Source organism: Prionailurus viverrinus, chromosome A3, assembly GCF_022837055.1.
Source record: "Prionailurus viverrinus isolate Anna chromosome A3, UM_Priviv_1.0, whole genome shotgun sequence".
NCBI lineage: Eukaryota > Metazoa > Chordata > Mammalia > Carnivora > Felidae > Prionailurus > Prionailurus viverrinus.
Genome location: NC_062563.1, coordinates 95,255,441 through 95,279,454, shown reverse-complemented (window position 1 = coordinate 95,279,454; position 24,014 = coordinate 95,255,441). Strand labels below are relative to the sequence as shown.

General features: G+C 37.1%; 1 long non-coding RNA gene across 1 annotated transcript; it reads right to left on the bottom strand.

The window, feature by feature from the left end:
- Nucleotides 1–820: 820 nt before the first annotated feature.
- On the bottom strand, nt 821–23,832 carry LOC125161941 (uncharacterized). The gene is made up of 3 exons (XR_007150825.1): nt 23,821–23,832; nt 10,989–11,051; nt 821–878 (listed from the first exon to the last, which is right to left on the bottom strand). It is a non-coding gene; the product is annotated as an uncharacterized LOC125161941 (long non-coding RNA).
- Nucleotides 23,833–24,014: the final 182 nt, after the last annotated feature.

Below are 24,014 nucleotides of genomic sequence, written 5' to 3'. Positions count from 1 at the left end.
GCAAATAAGACATGTAGATGCCCAACAGACACATGAAAAGGTGCTCAACCTCCCTAATCGCCAGGGAAATGTGAATCAAAACTATGAGATATCACATTATACCTCCCAGAATGGCTAGAGTCAAAAAGATAATAACAAGTGTTGGTGAGGATGAGGAAAAAAAGGAACCCTCGTGCACAGTGGCATTGGTGCAGCCACTATGGAAAATAGCACAGAGGTTCCTCAAAAAATTAAAAACAGAAACACCATATAATCCAGTAATTCCAGTATTGGGTGTTTACTCAAAGAAAACAAACATTCACTTGGAAAGATATATGCACCTCTATGTTTATTGCAGCATTATTTCCAACAGTCAAGATATAGAGGCAACCCAAGTATCCATCAATGGATGAATGAGAAGGAAGATGTGGCACACACACACACTGGAATATTAATCAGTCATTAAAAAAATGAAATCTTGCCCCTTGTGACAGCATGGATAGACCTGGTGAGTATTATACTAAGTGAAATAAGTCAGTCAGAGAAAGACAAACTACATGTGATTTCACTTATATATATAAAACCTAAAAAAAAAACACACAGAAAAAAACAAAGCAAAGAAATGAAAAATAAAGAAACAAACAAAAAACAGATTCTTAAATACAGAGAACAAACTGGTGGCTGACAAAGGGGAGGTGGGTGGGAGGATGGGTGAAATAGATAAGAGGGATTAAGAGATACAAATTTATAAAGTAAATAAGTCATGGAGATTAAAAGTAGAGCATAGGGAGTATAGTCAATAATATTTTAATAACCTTACTTGGTGACAAATAGTGATTACACTTATTATGGTGAGCACCGAGTAATATATAGGATTGTTGGATCAATATGTTGTACACCTGAAACTAATACAACATTGTATGTTAATTATACTTCAATTAAAAAAAAAGTATCTTTCAATACTTTCCCTTAATTACAATTTTCTCTGCCTTAATGAACAGCTAATGTTCTTTCACTCACAACACATCTATGGTCATCTTCCCTGACTGGATTTAGTCTTAAAATGTTTTCCTCTTCATAACTATACTCCTCTCTGTTCTTTCCATATCTCTTCTCTGGGAGTTTTCTCTTTAGATAAAATAGAGAGTAAAAAAGAAAGCAAAATATTATTTCTTAGTATCAGTTTTATCATGAATATTTTGAAAACCAATTAGAATAGCTCTAAAATGCATCTGTGGTACAACTGGGGAAATCTGAATGTGGATTGTATGTTTGGTGATTTTATTTTATTATTGTGATTACAGAGGAGAAAATCTTGTTTACAGGAATAAGTGCTAAAGGATTCAGAAAGGAAATGGAAGAATATTAGCCAGAGACTCTTCAGTGAGGCAAACTACAAAGTCAAAACCCCCCACAAGACTGCCCTCACTTCAGGTATAACAGAAAGTTAGAAGGGTTCCCTAAATCACCCTTAAGTTTGATAACTCGCTAGAATGACTCACAGAACTTAGTATAGCTTTATACTTATGATTACAGTTTTATTACTTAAAAAAAAAGATACAAATCAGAACCAGTCAAAGGAAGAGGCACATAGAACATGGTGTGGGAAGCTTCCAAAAGTGAAGCCTCCATTGGGTGGAAGCATCCTTAGGATGTGTCACTCTCCTATCATTAACATATGAAAATCTGTACAGAGTATTGTCAACCATGGAAGTTCACCCAAGCTTTAGTGTCCAGAATCTTTACTGAGACTTTATTACATAGGCAAGATTGATGGTTCATAGCCTATACAGTGGAACTCAATCTCTAGCCCATTCCCTCCCCTAGAAGTAGGGCTGATATCACATTGCCTAAAGATGGTTAATCAATGAAATTATCATATTTCTATAGAGATAAGATAAAATCTCTTGATTTATCCTTACAGTCAAGATGGAGACATGAGGTATGGACATTAAATAAATAGAGTAGCTTGATAATTGGCTCAAACATGATACCCAAAGAGTGTCTGTAAATAAACTGAGATCCACAGGTGACAAGATTTCTGGTGGATTGTCACTGAATTCTATCCTTTGATCAACCAACCAATTGTTGGTACCTTAACAAAAACAATAACAAAAGCTCAGAAAATTGGGCTTGACTGATATGTGCTGCACTTCATGAACATGGTTGGTCTTATAATACCACCTTGTTCCTCTTATCATTTCTATTTGGTATTCTACTTTAGACTATATCATTTGTCAGGGCTCGGAGTTGTAAAATATTTTAGAGTATCTAGGGTCTCCTTTTCAGTTTCCTCACTGAACCTCTATGTCAAATATTACACCTTCTTTAGTTTAATACTACTTTCCCCCATGGAGGCCACAAAAGCACAATGTGTTTGAGGATTTCCCTTTCTAACTGCAGTGTGCCAATGCTACTTTAGCTGTCCCAATTAACAAACTGATCTTCCTTCTTTTGGTCCAATATTAAAGTACAGTAAAACCTTGGTCTGTGAGCATAATTCATTCCAGAAGTATGCTTGTAATCGAAAGCACTTGTATATCAAAGTGAATTCCCCCATAGTAAATAATAGATGATTCATTTGATAACCCAAAAATATTCACATAAAAATGATTACAATACTATAATATAAACAAAATAATAAAGAAAATACAAAATATAAAAAACAAATTAACCTGCACGTACCTTTGAAAACTTTCGTGGCTGGTGTGAGGGAGACGAGAGAGGAGGGTTATTGTGTAGGACAACTTTCACTATCATTAACAGAATCACTGATATCTATTGGCTCAATGGAATTTTTTAAAGCTTGTTTACTTATTTAGAGCAGAAAGAGGGAGAGAGAGAAATCCCAAGCAGGCTCCCCACTGTCCAGCCAATGCTGGGCTCTAACTCACCAACCATGAAATCATAACCTGAGCTGAAATCCAGAATCATATGCTTAACCGACCAAACCACCCAGGCATCCCTCAGTGGAACCTTTTTGTGACTGGGGGCCATTGCTGACTCACACGGATGTTGACTACAGTACAGTATTAATAAACTCTTGTTATATACTGTATTTAATGTAACTGGCAGCAGAAGAAATGGTCTGTATCTGCAGGCAGCCTGACCTAGAATGAAGCAAAGCATTCCTAAGCTTACTCCTGTATGGAAAAGCAAAAGACTGTCCATAGGTGCTTTGAAGTGACAAAAAATATGTGAGTGCCAGTTGTGGGCCCCTTCCAACGTTCTGAAAAATCACTGATTTCTGCCAAACACCTCTGCCTGAGACCGAGTATCTGAGCATGGGAGATCACCCGCAATCCTGCAGTGTACATGAGAGAGAGAGAGAGAGAGAGAGAGAGAGAGAGAGAGAACCATTAGCTCATTTTTGATCATGTGATGTTTGGCGTCACATACTACTCATAGTGCAAGACATGCTCTTTATCAAGTTAAAATTTATTTGAAATGTTTGCTCATCTTGCGGAACTCTCACAGAACACGTTACTCACAATCCAAGGTTTTACTGTACTTTTTTGTGGTGCCTGGGTGGGTCAATGTGTTGAGTGTCTGACACATGATTTCAGCTCACGTCATGATCTCATAGTTAATGACATCAAGCCCTGTGTCAGGCTCTGCACTGACATCTCAGAGCTTGCTTGGGATTCTCTTTCTTCCTTTCTCTCTGCCTCTCCCCCATGCGTGTTTTCTTCTCTCTCTCTCAAAATAAATAAACATTTTTTTAAAAGTAATAAGCACTTTTTTTCTTTTAGTTTCTGTAAACTTCAGCTTCTTGATATTGACCACGCTATTCTGCCAGCAGTGGGGTACAGAGAGAAAAGATCCTGCACAGGATGACTTTTTGGTGTTGATTTTGACATTCTCATCAATAAAGAGGGGATAGAAATACCTGTCCTGCCTAAATTGCATGTGTTCGTAAAGCTCAAACAGGGTAATGGTTGCAATAGTAAAACACAATCTTAAAACTAAACTACTGGTAAATCAAATACCACATAGACATTCTTTCTTATGCTTACCTATTTCAATACTTCAATAGGCATTTTCTCACCAAGATTCTACGTTAGCAATTATTACAAAAGAATAACATTGTGTTTTATATCTGATGAATTTTTGTATCCAGAGGACTTTCATGTATATTATCTCATTTAATTCTCACTAACATCCAGAATATTAGAACAAAAATACATTTCCCCACTTTGTAGGTAAGGAAACACAGGTTTCAAGAATTTGAAGGCTAAGTCTACACACACTAAGGCTACACACACACACACATCAAATTGTAGAATAAAATCTAAACCCATGTCCTCTGCCTCCCAGTCCTGCCCCCACTTCACCCCGAGCCCCGTTATACACACTGAACCATAATGCTTGCTATGCCCAAATGAAAACTCTTATTTGTGCTGTCTGGGAACTGCTACAAATCCAAAAGAATTTCCTTTCATCCTCTACCAAATACCTTGCACTTAAGGTCAGCTGGAAATCCATCTGATTAATAAGTTTACTCTAAGGTCTGAAGGGCTCAAGAGAATGCTGAATGTGTTAAATCTCCCAGGTATATATTCATTTTAACAGAGAGTTCCTCAGCAATTTTGGGCAGTATGCCAGCCAGGTGGTGAGGCTTGACATTTTTTTAGCAGAGAGTTTATCCCAGAGTCCCTCAGATCACGCCATCTGAGCAGCTGGTTGTTTTTGCAATTAATAAAATAAAGACCATGGCAGTACCTTGAAATACAAATCCATGTTGCATTAGAGCCTGTTACTAGAGATGAAGTTACTTGTGTCTCAAAAAAAAAAATCCCCATGAGCCCTGCCACCATAATCATATGATATGATAATCTCTGATCTAATATTTCATATTCAATGTTCTTTTCAGGCATGACTTTTTAAAATATTACAGGCTTATAATAAAGCAAGTTATATTTGTTTATTTACTTCATGTTAAAATATTCCAAACTATGAATAGACTATTCTTTTAAAGAGGAGAAATCAGGAGAAACATATGTTAATTGGGCTACTGGAAGATATAAGAAGTCCACTAGCAAATTCAGGCATCCGGTTATACTCACTGCATATACTTTCATATTTAATACTTGAGAACTAGCAATAACTGAGTGAGGGATCAGGTGAAATTGGCAAATGTGATCAAAGAGAGTAATAAAAATAAGTGACATTAATGAGCCAGGGGCTGTGCTAAGCACTTATCACGCATTATCTTGTGTAATCCTCTCAACAACTCTATGAGGTTGGTTCTACCACCATCTCAATTTTAGAGATGAGGAAGCTGAGGTATATGGTGCTCAAGAGATGGACTGTGATTTCAGGTGTATCTGATTGAGGGTGAAGTTTATTTTCTCATGTACTATGTCATATATGCTCCCAAGGAAAAACAGCATGAAAGCTGATGGAGGAAGTTTCAGGCACATTTTAAAAAGAGCAAAAATGAAATTGCAGTCATCTCAGAATGCCGCTTGCTTATGTATAAAGAGCTATCCATGGTTCTTCCAAGTCCACAATAACAGAAAATATATATAAGTCTTTGTCATTGGCATTCATTTGGTTTCTCACATAAGGCAAGTCCTCTATATGTCACTAGAACACTGAGATATTGGTTTGGATTTTGTGGTATAAAATAAAAAAATAATTTAATTGCAAACAGGTAGCAAGAAAAATGACCAGACAACTAAATCTTGACATGGGATCTAATGGTGGTGTTACATTTGTGAAAGCCTGAGTGTCGCAAAAGTCTTCACATGGAGCATTTCCATCTCTTTTTCATACTACTTGCTTGTTCTGAGCTTAGGGCCTCATTCTGGCTATTTTCCCAGAGAAATGCTAACCTCTTTTCTCACCTTATTTTAAAAGCTAAATAGCACTAATTTTCAATCTGTAGCTTAAAAACTTCCCTGGCAATTAACTCTAGTAATGACCATCTTTATACCGATCTTGCACCTTGAGTCCAGTTTAGTCACACAGACCTTGTATTTTATTGCCTTGTGTTGTAGATGTTAAGAATGCAAGCCCTTTAAGGATGGGCTATTTTTCTCTTTCACTTTTTGCACACCTCACAGTAATTCTTTTTTAATTAATTAATTAATTTATTTAGTTTGAGAGAAGAAGAGTGTCTAAGTGAGGGCCAGACTGAGAGAGAGAATCCCAAGCAGGCTCAACACTGCCAGCACAAAGCCTGACATGGGGCTTGAATCCATGAACCGTGAGATCATGATCTGAGCTGAAGTCGGATGCTCCACCAACTGAGCCACCCAGATGCCCCCACATCTCCTAGTAAATATACACAGAAGAGTAGACACTCAAACACGTTTTTAGAAGTTATTTTTGGATAGCTCTGAATATAAAAACAAGCCACAGAAGTCATTAAAAAAGGCTGACACTTAGGTCAGTTAAAGCCTAGATATTGTTAGATAGATATGAATATGACTAAAATTAAAAAGACTGACAATGCCAAATGTCACTGAGTACATGGAACAACTGGAACTCTCCTATATTGTTGGTAGGAAATCAAAATGGTTAAAATGGTAGAACTACTTCATTAAAAATTTTGCCAATTTTTTCTAAAACTACACAAAGACCTCCTTTGTGACCTAGCAATTCCATGACTAAGTACTAATCCAAGAGAAATAAAAATATATTTCCACAAAATATTTGTACCTGAATGTTGATAGCACGAGTATTCATAATAGTCCCAAGATGCAAACAGCCTGGTTTTCCATCAAATATAGTAGATACAAAAACTATTATATTTGTGGATTGTAATATTATCCAGTAATGCCAAAGGAAAAAAAAACTACTGATATTCACAACAACATGGATGGATCTCAAAAAACATGCTAAATAAAAGACTTACACACAAAACATTCTTAATATATGACTCCATTTATGTGTAATCTTAGAAAGACAAACCCAGATTATGGTGGAAAATAATTAGAACAATGGCTAGATCTGGGAGATGGAGTTCAGGATCCACTCATATGGGAAGGCATATGACAGAACTTCTGGGATGATACTATTCTGCATGTTGACAAGGAATTGCACAGGTGAATATGGTTGTCTGAACTCACTGAATGTTATCCAAAAGATTCCACTGTATATAAATTTTACATTAAAAAGCATAAACAATCTTGAGCTCTAGTTAATGAGATACATAGTGAAATATTTGTACTTCTGACTCCAACCTATATTAAAATAAGATATATCAAAAAATAAGATGGATAGATAACAGAGGAATGTATAGATATATAGACAATTGATGAAATAAGGATAGCAAAATATTCATTGCAGAATCTAAGTGGTAAGGATTTGGGTGTTCATGATAAAAGTGTTTTAGCTTTCAGTGTAATTTAAAATGATCATAAATGAATGTGAAATGTCAGAAACACAGTTAAATACACACATATATAACAACCTCAGCCACTCACTGGTTTAGTGGAATTAACATTCATTTTGATCTTGCTCATGGATGGAAAGGGAATCATTAAGAGAACTGAGACTGATAATTAGCAGGCCTAAGTCTTTATATATACATATCACCTACATTTGGATATCACCATATCACATACATACGCACACATCACACACACACACATACACATACAATATATATATTATATACAGACAAGCACAATATCACAGAAGACTTTGGCAAACCTCTCAGATCAGAAAGATACTCTTTAAGGAAAATTTTATCCCATCCTATTCTTGAGTTCACAGCCCTGTTATCCCATGTCTTAACCTCCGAAAATGTGATTTATGTACTACCTGAATTGGAACCACTTGGAACACTAGCCAAACCTACAGATTTCAAGACTTACTATGCTATTTGTTCTAAGGGTTTGGGTTCAGAAGTCTGTTCCCCTAGCAATTCTCATGTCTTAGAGTTTAGATCACCTCTTGTGGTAAATAAAGAGATAAAATTTCTTATTCTTATGCTTTAGGAATTTTTGTTGAGAAGCAGTGCCACCAACTGTCAGTTTAGCTCATGTACCAGTCAACAATATTGCATTCATATTTCTGGGCATGGGGAAGTGGGTATGAGAATAGAAAGGAGAGAAACAATTGGTGGCTATGGGGGCAGTTCACAGAAAGAGTTCTATCTTCCGAGTCCATTCTGATCAATGGATATATTGATAGCATGTACAGGCGGGAAGCAGTTTAGACCCATGAGGGAGATATAGTCCTACTGCCTCATGTAGTTAGGAAGACATAGTGTCCACTCTGCTAAACCTCCAGTCTGAGAAAGGAGACCTCGTAATGTACTCTGAAATAGTTCACAGACTGATGAGAGGAAAAGGATAGATTGAGAGAAAGAGGAGGGAGGGAGGGAGGAATGATGGGAAGAAAGAAGGAGAGGAGGAAGGAGAGAAAAGATGAAGGCAGGGAGGTTGAGAGGAACCTCTGAAAATGATACAAATGCTCTAAGACTATACTGTACATGAATTATTCTACCTATTATTTTCCTGGCTAAATTTTAAATCCCCCACCTGTTCTATCAATAGAAAATTCAGTATCTACTGAAAGTTGGATGAAGTCACATTGCCAGTGCCAGTGTCCTTCATTGTCACATGGTGTCACTGTTGACACTGGTCCTCTCCATACAAAGAACCTGAGTGCCCAGCATAGAGAATGCCTGACCAGATTCCTACAAGGTAGGGTCAGTTGCAATTCTTTGAAGAAGGAATAACTCATTAACTCACTGGCTGCCTGTGGACCTTCAGAATATGTCAGCACACATTTCATGGCAAACATTATTGTCTCTCTGTGTTGCACCCAGCCTGATACAAACTTTTATACTGCCTGGTTGGCGGTATTTGTGTTTACCATCTTAATCATGGTGCTAGGTTTAATCAAAGAAGCACCATACTTTGACTCTCATATTATGGATCTCTGAACTTGGCATTTTCAGGTGATGCATAACTTGTTTTCAGAACTCTGTCCTGGAATAGGGCATCATCTCCTTCTCTCTTCAGAGATCAATGCCAGGAGCTGGACAGTGTCCCATTTGATCTCTTGACACAGAAAAGACATGATTAAATCATTTTTGGAACAACAGCCTATACCTCTTACATTTCTCAGAGTGATTATCCTCCGTGATCAGAAATATCCTCAGGGATATTTGCTGGTGGCAAATAGGGTGCTCAACTTCAATGACTGAAATCAAAGTGAATTTCTGGGCATCTTTTCTCACTAGAGAAGACTATCTCTGGCTGAGTTGTCTACAATCTATATAGATACAAACTATTATCTTTAATACCAATTCCTAGAGTGACATATTAGTAGATCTAATAAAATTGTTCTCAGATTTATTGTTTCATGGACTGGTGAGTCTTTAGTGTTGGGAACAATAAAGAGTTGTAAGAGAGTGTTAAAAATTTGCCAAGTTAGCACGTTTAAAAACATCCATCACCATAATTCTATGAGGATGATTATAAACACTTCTGTGATGAATATATATATATAATAAACTGTTATGTACAATGGCATGTACATCCTTAGGTTGAATTCTTACAATTAGAATTTTATACTTTTATTGCTGTTGTGAATGAGGTATTTCTATTTTATGTTGTAGCTTCTTATTATTGCTATGGTGCTGTTATGCAGTCACTGAATTTTTCCCTTTATATTGTAACTGAAAGATGTTTAAACAGTTTTATGATATAGTTACTTTTGAGCTAATTCTTTTGTATTTGAGCTGGAAGTTTCCCAGACAAACTCAGTTTTCAAAGTTTTCCAGACAAACTGAAACAGCATTTTGAGAGGAATGAGTCTGACGTCAGTATTTATTCTCATTTTAGAGTCATTTATTAAATTCACATAATTTATGTTCCCTTCAGGTTGGAAAAGATGAACAATGATGTATAGAGCTGGGCAAAGGTGAATAAAAATCTGTTTTTCTCCTCAACAGCTCTCAGGCAAAGCTGAAATTACTTTGCCAAAGAGCTAAAATTTTACCCACATCATGTTAGAATATCCATTAGTGTAAATACTTTTTCTCAGTCTTCCAGTTGCTATGAGGAGGGAGTTTCCCTAAACAATCTGCCCAGCCTTTAATTCTTTCTCCCAAAGTAGAATAAAGTATATCTTATAGAATGTGAGGCATTTGCCCTGCTCATAGTAGACTGTCTTCTTCCCATTCTCCCTCCTCCAACCATCTCTTCTCCCTGGAGCCAGATGACTATAGTATGTGCCCCTCTGTTATGCCCCAATGTCCTATAATTTTTAAAGGGACCCGCCATTAAAGGAAGGCCCATGGTTTTCCAGAGCTGTTTGTAAGTTGGTAGAAATGTCTAATTCTGAGGTTCAATATTAGAATTTCCATTATTGCCATGCCACAAAGTCATATTTAAAAAAATGCCTCGATCAGAAAACCAGTTCATCCACTGTAGAAAACAGTATGAAGTCTTCTCAAAAAGTTAAAAATAGAACTATCATCCTATGACTCAGCAATTACAATGCTGGCTATTTACCCAGAAAATACAAAAACACTGATTCAAAGGGATACATGCACCTATATGTTTATTGCAACATTATTTACAATAGCCAAGATATGGAAGCAGCCTGTGTTGATCAGCTGGGTATGGATAAAGAAGTTGTGGGGTGTGTGTGTGTGTGTGTGTGTGTGTGTGTGTGTGTGTGTATACACATACATACAGCAGAATATTATTCATCCATAAAAAAAGAATGAAAGTTTTCCATTTGCAACAACATGGATGGAGCTAGCAAGTATAATACCAAGCAAAATAAGTCAGTCAGAAAATAGACAAATAGCATATTATTTCACTCATATGTGAAATTTAAGAAGCAAAACAAATGAGCAAAGGGAAGAAAAAAGAGAGAGACAGACAAATGAAGAAACACTTAACTATAGAGAACAAAGAGATGTTTACCAGAGGGGAGGTTGTTAGGGTGATGGGTAAAATATGTGATGGGGATTAAGAAGTACACCTGTGATGAGCACTGGGTGACTTATAGAATTATTTAATCACCATATTATATACCTGAAACTAATATAACATTGTATGTTAACTGTACTGGAATTAAAATAAAAACTTAAAAAAATACTTCTATCAGTAATAAACTTATGTTTTTGTCTTCACCTATTTTCCATCGTTGTCTATCTTTAATTAGAAACTTAGTTGGGGTTACAGGGGAGATCTTAATTTTATTCCTCTTTAAATCACTAATAATTCATATTCAGAACACATATAAATACACTTATGTTTATATCTATACACACACACACACATATATAGTCATACACTTACACATATATTGAGCCAATTTTGTGAAATGCTTGCTAGATTTAGGGAAAGGATTAGGAGTTGAATCAGTCAGAGTTTGAGCCCCGCATCAGGCTTTACACTCAGCACAGAGCCTGCTTCGGATTTTCTGTCTCTCTCTCTCTCTGCCCCTCCTCTACTCTCCCTCCCTCCCTCCCTCCCTCTCTCTCTCTCTCTCTCTCTCTCTCTCTCTCTCTCTCTGTCTCTCTCATAAATAAATAAACTTTACAAAAAATAAGAGTTGAATCAGTTAGAAATATTGGGCAGATATACTAGAATTTACAGTATGGACTCCATAACAAAAACACTGAGTGGATCTGTAGAACAGGAATATCAGTAGACATATGTGAAGATAAACAGAAAAAGCTGGTAGGAGGATAAATGTTTTAAATAATCTAAAACAAAGAGGATTTTTGAATATCAAAACAAATAAAGGGCCTAATTTTACATGTCAATAACTCTTAGAGATTTCAGCTGTTTATTAAAAAATCAAAAATAGTGACTATCCCAAATGGCAAAGCAAATATGCCTATTCTTAGGGTTTGTCAAGGCACTAAATGTCCCCATGTGAATTCATTCACCCTGAGAACCTACTGTGTTTTAACAATGTCAATCTTTAAATTTGCAGATACTTTATACAAACTATTCGGTGTACTCTTGTGATCCACAAACATTATGAAATTACAACCACAAATTGCGTTCCTAGTTACAAATACTCCTTGGTTTCAAACAATTTTAAAGGCAATATTCCAAAAGGCCACAAGATGGGGGTATTCCTGCATACAAGTAAATACCTAAATTAATGCACTGAACTCAAGTTCTGCTTTGAACAATAGAGTCACTTGGGAGTACTTAAATTTAAATTTATTCAAATTAAATAAATGAAAAATCCAGTTCCTCAGTTGCACTAACCACATAGTATAAACTCAACAGCCACATATGGCTAGTGGTGACCAGACTAAAGCAGAATAAAACATTTCCATTATTACAAAATTTTCTACTGATTTTTCAATGTTTTTTTTTCTTTTTGGTTGTTTGTTTGTTTTTAGAGATTTTTTTAAAAATTTATTTAAAACAAGTTAGTTAACACATAGTGTAATGATGATTTCAAAAGTAGAATTTAGTGATTCATCACTGACATATAACACCCAGTGCTCCTCCCCACAAGCGGCCTCCTTAATGTCCATTTAGCCCATCCCCCCACCCAACACCCTCCAGCAACCCTCAGTTTGTTCTCCGTATTTAAGAGTCTTTTATGGTTTACCTTCTTCTGTGTTTTTATCTTATTCTTCCTTCTTCTCCCCTATGTTCATCTGTTTTGTTTTTTAAACTGCACACATGAGTGAAGTCATAAGATATTTATCTTTCTCTGACTTATTTCATTTAGCATAATATACTCTAGTTCCAACCAAGTTGTTGCAAATGGCAAGATTTCATTCTTTTCAATCGCTGAGTTAATATTCTTTAATGTTTTTTCAATTAGAATATGGGTGCAATTAGAATAAAGAGTACTGCTTCTTCCCATTATTTATAACACTAACAAATTTTAAATGTCCTGCAATAGAATTTTGGTCATTTGAATTTGAATAAATGTGTGCTGGAATATTACACAGCCATTAAAATTAGTATTTTCTTAGAATATGGGGGAATGTTATAATTTTAAGGACAAAAAAGAGAAAGCAGAAGTATGTATATACATTTATAAATACATGTATATCCATATATGACTATATGACATAATTCTAAATTTGGCAATTTTATACCATATATATATGTATATATATGGTATAAATATATACATACTTACATAGTATGTATATATATATACATATATATGTACATACATAGTACATATATATATACATATATACATACTTACATAGTATATATATATACATATATATACATATATACATGTACATACATAGTACATATATATACATATATACATACATATGGTATATATATATATACATACTTACATAGAAATAAGGAGATCATAATATTATCAGTGATTAACTAATATTATCAGTTCTTCTTTGAACTTTATTTTCAATCTTTTTCCAAGATCAAAAAGATTAATAACAGAATAACCTATAAAAATAATGTAGAACTTTTAGGATGTGATCAAAATTTAAAATGAGTTTTGGAAGATTCTGGTTCTTCACTTTTTAAAAAACTAAAGTTTCTTACTCATGTACAGTTTTGAGTATGCATATAAATACTCACATGCATAAATCATTGGCATGCTTTTTGTCACCAAGGAAGTTCATAAATTTATAATTTGTAGCATGCCACTGAGGCCTCCCGGGGCAGTTGAGTGGTCTTCAGATTTTCCCTGTAGTGCTGCACCTGTTTAACACCTGAGCCCAATGTTACCTTCATTCACTCATTAGGAACCAAATCAGTAAAACATTTTACATATTCAGAAGTGTTCCAAGTGAGGGTCTTTTCTGCGTCTCTGTCGCTATCCTTTACCTGTCTCTTTTCTGTCTCTTTCAGAAACTGGTTCAAATTAATGAAGACTCTAATCTGTGGCTTATGAAAGGAAGTTCAGACTTTCCTGGGTTCATCTGCTTCTCTCCCTCCACTTGCCGCTTGCAGGCAGGGTGAGGAAAGCCCTGGACACCAGAGGGAGCTTGCCATGGTGGAGCTGGACTGCCTGTCCGGGTTCAGAGCCCTACCAACTTCTGGCCTTATGCCTTAAGCTTTTTGGCTTCAGTATTCTGAATTCTACATGGAGAATTCTGTGGAATTATAATAATTTAAGTAAAGTGCCTGAACCACAGAAGGCATTTAGGTTTTTTAGTTGTTATTGTACAGATGTTCACTAATCAACAAGTAATCCTCTTTATTTTCTCCTTTCATCAAATGTTTTGAACATGTGGGAGATTTTATATTATCTAGCCAGGAGTTAGGCTATGTTTAATATCTGTGTAGCTATAGGTGTCAGAGTTTATGTTGAAGCTCAATCAACTATAATCCTCTCTTAGTTCAGTGTGCTACAGTGTTTCACACCCAGAGGCCATGGAGAGATTAGTGGTAAGGAAATGAATAGTTTGCTTTGCTAAATGACAGGAGAGATTGTGAAACAGGAGATAGAAAAAAAAAAATCATGCGGCTTCCTCAGGCCAATCAGATTTGAAAGGAGTAGCTAAAAGAAATGGAGGACTTGGAGATTTATTTTCTCCATTACTGTATATATGTGCACTCTTGAAAACTCCTTGTACACCCTTTATTTTGGATGTGTTCTTAGATTCTGCATTAGGGAAGTCCTGGGTAGATAAGTTGAAGCAAAGACTTCTAAGCTCTGGTAACTGGAAAGGAAATACATATAGTGAGGAGGTAAAGTTACAGATGCCTTAGTCTTCCTCCTCTGCAGCTGCCAGGACCCTTAGCAGGGAGAAGAGGGACACAGAAACACTGGGATTAGTATTGGAGGGAAGAGAATTTGGGGGCACTCAAAGGAAAGATCAGATCATTTTAGTTAGAAAAAAATAAGTGAACTATACTGTATTTCCTCTGCATATTTAAGTGTAATGAATACATTTGAAGGTGTAATACATACCTTTCTTTTTATTCATACAAACCTGAAATGAAATCTGATTTTTTCTTTTATTTAAACTTTTTCCTTAAGTTATTGGGTTTTTAGGGAAAAAAATGATCTCTTACCATTTGCAAATACTTTCAAATACTTTTTAGGCACCGAATATATGTAACAGTTTGTTACATGTTGACATATCCTGATCTGGATCCCTAGCATGGAGTGCAGACCTGACCTGACTTCTGATTAAAAAAAAAAAAAAAGTAACTTGACTGCATAATCCCAAATTGAGAACCTAACATATGTCATCCGTTAGAAGCAGCTGATAGTTATAATTCCCATTGTCAATCTCCTTCACTTTAACACACACAAGGATGCACGCACACACGCACGAACACACACATGCACACATACACACACAATCAAGAATACCTGTTAATTAGGTAAAAGAGAGATTTTGAACTTAACTTACCATAGCAAGGGTAAGCATCTTTTTAACAGAACCAATGGTTTGTCAAAAGGAGGAATGTAGGGAAAAGTGCTTATAGGATTTTTAGTGCCTGGGCTGAATTATTGAAGTGTAGTATGGCTAGGACCTGATGTAGTTGGGCAGTTTGGGATGTTATTAATAGCTTTCAATTGGCAGTCTAGCAGGTTAATGGTCTTTAAGGGAGCCTTGAAAAGCAAATCTGTTCACCAGACTAAACAAGCAATTTTAATTATCTTCCAGGAGCAGGTTGTTTTCTGGCATAGCTAGTTGAGTACAAGCACAGGAAAGTATTCCTGGTCCCAGTATTGTTTAAAATAGTATTAATGCTTTCAGTTCTCATTAGTGTTAAAATATAATTTTCAGAAAAAGATGAAATCACAGCTCTCAAACTAATATAAAAATGAACATGTATTAAAAGATTATATTTTACTGATTTAATGAGAGGATCAGGTAGATGTCATAACCCAAAGGAAAAGATTAAAAGCATTATTTATTTATTTATTTATTTATGTATTTATCTATTTATTTGAGAGAGAGAGAGCGCATGTGAGGAGCAGAGAGAGAGGCAGAGAGAGAGAATCCCAAGCAGGCTCCACAATGCCAGCATGGAGCCCGATGTGGGACTTGAACCATGACCTGAGCCGAAATCAAGAGTTGGATGCTCAACTGACTGAGCCACCCAGGTGCCCCAAAGGACGAATATATATTGAGTAAATGAATTGAATTGCAAATGGAGGCAAAACTGGTGTTTCCCCCAGAGGGAAGTAACTCAAAACTCTACTGGACAAGGTAGCATTTGTACGTCTAGCAAATTAGAGTCATAAAATATATTAAAGACAACAGAAGACTAGAATCTGATAACTTAGAAGTACTGTGTTATTTGTAAATAATATGAATATGCTATATGTGGACATTGCATACTTTTCCATTGAAACACAATTTCTTTCTCCATTGGTGTCAGGATATTTACTGTTAGCTCAAATTTATCTAAGTTTATTATCATCTCTCTTTATCTCTTCATCTCATCCACAATGAATATCTTTGTCAAATATTTCGATGAGGGTGGAGCCCTGTTTCTACCACATATCTCTGATCTACCCATCTAGTCTCTGTCAAAGAGAAAAGCAAGGTTAATATAAGGTCATCCCTGATAAGCCCCTATTTCCACTTCTCTGCATTCACAAATTTAAACGTGAAGTCATTTTTTGTCATAAAACAGGTTTCGATGGCAAATCATGACAGCTTACTCACACTGATCACTGAGAAGGAGAAATGGAGAGGGTCCTGGACTGAAACCAGATATACCCACTAACACAGAAAAAGCCTAAAATTAGATGTGTGGCTTGAGTGACTGCCAAGATTCAGCTGGAAGAGTAAAAGAAGTATCCACTGGGAACAGCAATTACACGAAGCTCACCCCAAATTGCACTGCTAGTTAGCCACAGAGCCTGGAGTTCAAATGTTGGCCTAATGCCAGGTGCATGCCCTTTCCAATTTATCTCTTCTAGTCTTTTTCCTCTCATTTGTTTTTCTAAAATCCTCCAAGCTAACGAGAAAATAGGTTTTGATGAAAGATTTGTCCTCCTGATTAGATCAGCCTACCCCTAGCAAACATATCCTTTCTCAGCTAGGCGAGATATACTTTGCTCCCAGCCTTGAGTCTATTCTTGGAAAATCTTGAACTGTTTCAAAACTCCAAATATTACTCATTTACATCAATTGTAGAACCAGTCTATTTATCACCTGTGATAGACAAAATTAACTACATCATTAAAGAGATTACTTTATTCAGGCTATTGCAATAGGAGAAATGTTCATTGTTAATAACATTTAATGATGAACATTTTAAATTTTTTTTAACGTTTATTTATTTTTGAGACAGAGAGAGAGCATGAATGGGGGAGGGTCAGAGAGAGAGGGAGACACAGAATCGGAAGCAGGCTCCAGGCTCCGAGCCACCAGCCCAGAGCCTGACGCGGGGCTCGAACTCACGGACCGCGAGATCGGGACCTGAGTCGAAGTTGGACGCTCGACAGACTGAGCCACCCAGGCGCCCCAATGATGAACATTTTAAATACAAGGAAGTGCCTTGAAGATGTGCAGACACAGGTAGACAAGGGAGTCATCCATTTCATATGCAAGTCTGTGGGAGTCTGGAGGGAGAAGAAAGGCTGATCATATCTTAAAATATATGAGGGAAGTGGGTCTGCCTAACTCGGTTAAGTATCCAACTTCGGCTTAGGTCATGATCTCATGGTTCAGGAGTCTGAGCCCCGTGTGCGGCTCTGTGCTGACAGCTCAGAGCCTGGAGCCTGTTTCAGATTTTGTATCTTCCTCCCTCTCGCTCTCTCTCTCTTGCTCTCTCTCTGCTCCTCCCCTGCTCACACTCTGTCTCTCTCTCTCAAAAATAAATAAACATTTACAAATGTGTGAAGGAAAATTAGTGCTTTTTGGTTAAACATTTCCCAGAACACAGAAGGATAGCAGAATTTCTTAACTATCACTGTTTTGGGGGGCACACGGCTGAGGTAAAGTTCAATATCATCTCCACTCAAATCTTTCCTTATCCCAAATTTCAAAAGAAAAACTCTCAAAACACTGCAGTTCTTTGGTGCCCTGCTGGGGAAGTCATGCTCCTAATATGCCTTCCCCAACCCCTTCTGATGTTCTCCTTCATCCTCTCTGAGTCATAAGAAATAGGCAAAGGCCAGCAAATATGACAAAGGAGATTTTCACCACAGCCTAGATGCATCTCCTGAATGGCCATGGGAGGTCAGCCTGCACGGAGCCACTTCTCTATAAAAAGGCTTCAATCACCACAACTTGTTCTTCATGCTCAGGTCACAAACCACTTTCTTCACAAATGGTCATACTGTCTGTCTTATTGTACCATCCTCTTCTAGAAATCTGCAAAAAAACCCTTTTTGTTTTTTGGAAGGGGATAATCCAAATGATGGTAATTTGGGCTGCAGGTATGGTCCCAATTTCTCAGTGACTCTCATATCGTCATTCTGTTCAATGACAAGGCAAATTTTCTTACAATTTCCTCAAGATAGAAAGTTGATGAGAATTTACTTCTGGTTCTCTCTTACTTTTAAGGGGTAGGTTTAGGGGGTTCCATGTTTAAAGAGGTAGAGTTTCCTACTAGACATTCACCTTAAGTGAGGCCTGGGCTTTGAAGTGTATATTCAGCCTTCATGAATTCTACTGTCCTCCCAAAGAAGGGTTCAAAATGCATGCTCAGTTTTGCCTTTTTTGCAAATGTCCTCAGGAAAAAAGCAGCTTAAATGCTCAGATTACAGATTTCACTGAGATTTTGTCTAATAATTTCTTAACATTTTATCATCTGATGCCTATAAGAATATGTTTCTAATATATTATTTGACATTTTTAGTTGACTTCCCTCACAAGGTTGGTCCCAACAATGCACTCTGCCATATTACCAAAAATGGAAGCTCCTTTGGGCCATCATTGATTTTTAGGATATATTTGGTTGCTAGGAAGAGAAAACACAACTCATATTAGTTTATGCAATAACTTATCATATAACTGAGATTAAGATGGGCTTCAGGAGTTGTCTGATTAGGGCTTTATCATCGTTTCTCCATGATTTTCTTGATTCTGTGTGTTGGCTTCATCTACCAGTTGGCTTTATGAAATGAGTGCTAAAAGTAATTGTACTATATCTTCCTTGTTCATGGTTATGGGGAAAGGAGAGCTTCTTTCAACAAACACTGAACTTATCACCGTGTCTCTCTATAAATAAAAAGCCCTCACCACTACAACTTGTTCTTCATGCTCAATATTCAGTGATGTTAGCTAGTTTAAGGTCCTTCTGAAGCTGATTAGGTTTAACTGTAGCAATTAGGGTCCTCCTAAAGCTAGGGGTGTATGCTTGTCACTCATGTAACAAGGTTGCTATACAAAGAAGAGGAATGGGTATTCAGGAGACAATCAGAATGGCAGAGAAGTAGGGGAGAATAATAGGAAAGCTTTGGAGGCTTGAAGTATAAAAGAAGACAGCTGAAGGATTAAAAGGGTACATAAAGAGGATATCAAGACTGACAAAGAAAGAACTCACAATTTTGTTGAGAACTGGCACTATTTATCTTCATCTGGTTTGGGAGACATTATTGCAATGAAATATATTGGCCATGTTGCTCCAAATCAGGGAGCCCTGCTTCTTATCATATTTGAAGCCACTTCTCAGGGTTTTCTTTTTCTTATTAAAACATTATATTAAGGAACTTTTCCCCTTAATTTTTGGATTGCCAACTCAGGACTGGGTGATCTTCAAGTCCCAACACAGAGGTAGGCACTTTCTGTAATAGGAAGATACAATACTGAAGCGCTTGCTTGGAAATGTTTATAAAATAGATACACATCTGGTAAATGAATGAACAAAGAAATGAAGAAACATTGATAGAGGAAACCCTCCACCCTCACTGCTGCTTTTACAATCTCACATCTGTTTTTAAAATGGAGATTTGAAGCTTTCTGCTGGTTTTAGTTTCGTGAGATCCCTAAAAGGCAGGAAACTGAACCTCTGAAATTCAATGGGAGAAAAACAAGAAAGGTATAGGCATTCAAAACCATGTGTAGCAGAAATATCAGGAGACCTCCAACAAATCATTTTATCTCCCTGAACCAGTTTCCATCTGCAAAATGATTGATGTGTTTTTGTGTCAAAAATTAGATCATCTTCGGCTTTTCAAGGTGCATGGAATTGCACTGGGAAGAGGTTTCCTGGGCAAGAATGCTCTATTTCATTATACTGCTACTGTATGAAGCTCCACCAAGCACTGGGGAAAATGGTTTCACTGTCAATGAAGGTTGCCATGGGAAGTAGGGACCTATGTTTAGTTAGTGTCTGGGTCTATCATCACTTCAATCTTTCCTGTTGAAAAGTGAATTACTGTAATGAGCTCTTATATATGCCATCAAGCTGAAGAAACAGGAACAGCATGCTGGTTAACTAGAGACTTCTCTATTCCTTAACAATCTTGTTTATGACTAGACTGAAGTCTTCAGGACTCAAATATTTGACTACTTTTCAAAGTGTCTATTCTGGTTATCACCTAAATGATGTGTAATAAACCATCCCAAACTGAAACTACAATGGCTATTTATTGTTGTTACTTTTCACAGTTGTGGGTGTTTACCAGGCTTAGTTAGGCAGTTAGTTAGTTCTTGCTTGGAATCTGTGTCATTTAAAAGATTTTTTCACTCATGCCCTTTGGAAGATTCAAATGGCTGTAGGCGGGCAGAACTAGGGTGCCTCAGAAATATCTCTCTGTACGGTCTCTCCACATGGTCTTTCCAGCATGGCAATCAGGGTAGCTGACTTCTTCAGCTCTGACCAGCATAAGCACATGTCCCAAGAGAAAGCCATGCAGAAGGCTTATGAGTTTTGAGGCCCCAGCAGAAGTCAGCAGAGTCACTCGGAGTATATTCTAATCTTCAGAAAAATTAAGTCATTGAAGGCATATTCAAGGTGAGGAAATTAAACTCCACTTCTTAGTGACTGGAGTATTAAAGAATTGCAGACATGTTTTAAATTCTCCACAAAGACTGTCATTTCACTGTAAGAAAGTCTCTTCCTTCTCCTTCTCCTTCCCCCTCTCCTCCTCCTGCTCTTCCTCCTTCTCCTCTTCCTCCTCCTTCTTCTTTAATTCTGATGGGTTTTTCAGGAGTCACATATCCAAGGCAAAATAGTCTCTGGAATTAGAGCTTCATCCATGATTGATTTCATATTTAACTTAGAATTATCATACAAATCCATGAGAATTAAGCACTAGGAACATTAGGCGTGGGGAAAACATCCCTGTGGTGGGGCAGAGGACTATAGGAGGGTACCAATGGGACTAAGGTGCCTGGTTCAGATACAGGTGCCAAAAGGAAAAACAAACTGAATGTCAGCCTGGCATTCCTGGGTGCCAGCTTACATGTGCCACTGACCCTTAGTGACCTTCATTGGCAGATCACTTCGCCTCTGGGGTCCCTTCCTCATTTGTAAAATACAATATGGAATCAGATCATTTTTATAGCTCCTTCTGGTTCTGACATTATGCAATGCCATTATTATTGCTTTAAATGCTAAAACATCATCTTAATAGAACAGAAATTAAGTCTTGGCCCTTGGCTATTAATATCATCTGTGGCCAACATTTAATAAGTTGAGATAAATCACTACTGGTGAAAGACACCATAGCCAGGATGTCAACAGACAACATACTCAGGTGACAATGAAAAGAGACAGCTGCCATATTTTATACAATTCAGATGAGAGATAAAAGAAGAAATAACCCCTGGGAAGTTGCACTGGAATAAAAGTAGCCAAAAACATATTGCTTTCTTTGATGCTCAGATACCACCTCTCAGTGTGATCACAGTAAAGAAGAAAGTATAACTTAAGAGCACTCATTAGTGTAATTTTAAGAGCACTGGTGAGGGCTTTGATTCTCAAAGGGAGGATACCCAGACTTGGTGACTTTTTGTCCAGCAGTACAGGACTGTTAATGCATTTTTAGATATGCTAAATACTGAAAAGAATTTGTACTTCATTGAAGTACATTGTCTACTGCCTTCTGGGCAGTCTGTTTCCAAGGCTTTTCATGATCTTTGAGCTATTTTGTACCTGTTTTTAAATTGCAGGTAACTGATAGACATATAAACTCTGTCTTGTCCACTAGAGCCTCCACTGACTTCTCTTCCCACTTTGAAAATCCATTTTGCATCCATTTGCAATTCAATTCCTTTATATGTTTGTTCTTTTTGACATTTCTTCTGAACGGTTCTTTTATATTACATAAATTTACTAAAATCTTTAAAATGTGTTCATTTTTATATCTGTAGGAGAGTTATGATTGTTCCATTTTCTGGAAAGTATCTTTTAACATAAGGTTGGACCTGGGCTTAATTTAAAATAGTGATTGGTGAGAGACCCAAACTGTTCTCCATTAGCAATGAACAGGATTTTGGAGACTGAAGACTGGCAGGTTTAGAAAAGGAGAAAACAACAATCAAACAACCACAGAGCTGTGGGAAGAAGTGCAAGAGACTAAATAATATGGTGACCTATGAGGCTGGAGAGAACTAGGAGGTGGAGGGTACAGTAGGGCAGGGGAAGGTAGCTGAGGAGAAAGACAAATGAGAAATTCTACATGGAAGAGGGAATTTAAAAACTTTAAAGACACTCAAGTCTACTGGTCAGCCAACCATGTTGGTCTGTGTTTGCCATGCTTCAGTGGAACCTTTTCTGTTATCTCAAAGCTTTCGTAGTAAATGACTGTGTTCAAAGCTTTGCAATCATAATATGCTGGGGGATGAAATAAGGAGACGTTGTATTCCACGTCAGGAGCAATGTGAGAACAGTTTCCAGGCTGTATTATGGCAGGGATGCAGGTTGTCACAAAGAAAAACACTAGAAAATCAGAAGCCCTCCCACCTCTGAAACCTATAAAAATATTGAGAGGGGTTTTGCCTAGTACAGGGGATGTAACTTTCAGCTCTGTTACTGTAATAGGAAAGACAGTGTTGACCTCAGAAGTAAGGAAGGTATGCTGACATCAAGTCAGCTGAAATTTAGGTTAAAAGAGAATTTGTGTCTCCAATAATGGTACTTCAGATAGCCTTTCTGCTAAGGCTAGTTAGGAAGAATGGGGGCTTTTAAATAAAATCTACGTGAGAATATTGAAGAGCTAAGAGCTAGGAGGGAATAACTGAGACAACACCCAGGAGATGTTGAAATACAGAGAGGTGAGTATGGTATTGAGACCTCTTTAGCCCTGGGGATACCAGATAATTCCAGAAAAGAGATGAGAGCAGCACATATAACAGCTTCCCAGGGCTGGGGTGCCAAAAATTGGAGAAAAACCAACCTTGTGCTTCGTTTGGACCCCAGGACTCAGAATAAACCAGAAGTTAGACAGCCCTACCTTCTCAGAGGCCCAGGAAAGATCAATATTTGAGGTTGGATTAGGGTAGTTCTATTGTCGGTGGGCTGGGCATCTGGCAAAGTAGCAAATTCCTCTCTGAAGGAAGATAATCATCCTAAATTCAATTTTTCTCCTATAAATAATTTTTACGATACAGTTGTTTAGCAAGCTAGGAAAAGGAGGAGACTCCCTTAATCTGATAAATGGCATTTACAAAAACCTAAACAAAACAAAACAAAAACTACAGCAAAATTAAATGATGAAAGGTTGTACTACATTATGAATTTAATTACTAGCAGCTTAAAACGATAGAGCTTTATTTGTCTTACATAATCAGAAGTCTAGAAGTACAGGGCTGCTAGCATTGATTCAGTGGCTCAAAGAAGTTGGGGCCAGTGTCTTTGTGATTCTTGTAAGAAAGTAGGATCACGTAATGGTTAGGACCACAGCTTCTGCCACCCGACAGTCTTGGTTCAAATCCTGACTCCACTATTTCCTAGCCATGTGACCGTGGACAAGCCATGTCATCAGTCTTTTTGTTTGTGAAATAATGAAATTAATATCTGTCCTCAGGGTAACTAAATAATTAAAAGGGCCGATATATGAAAAGCACTTAGAATACCAGGCACATAGAAAGTGCTACATAAGCTTTAGGTATTATTATGGACTGAATTGTTTTTCCCCCAAATTAATATACCAAAAGTCTAGCCTGCAGTATGACAGTATTTGGAGATGGGGACTTTGGTAGTTAATTAGGTTTAGGTGAGATCAAG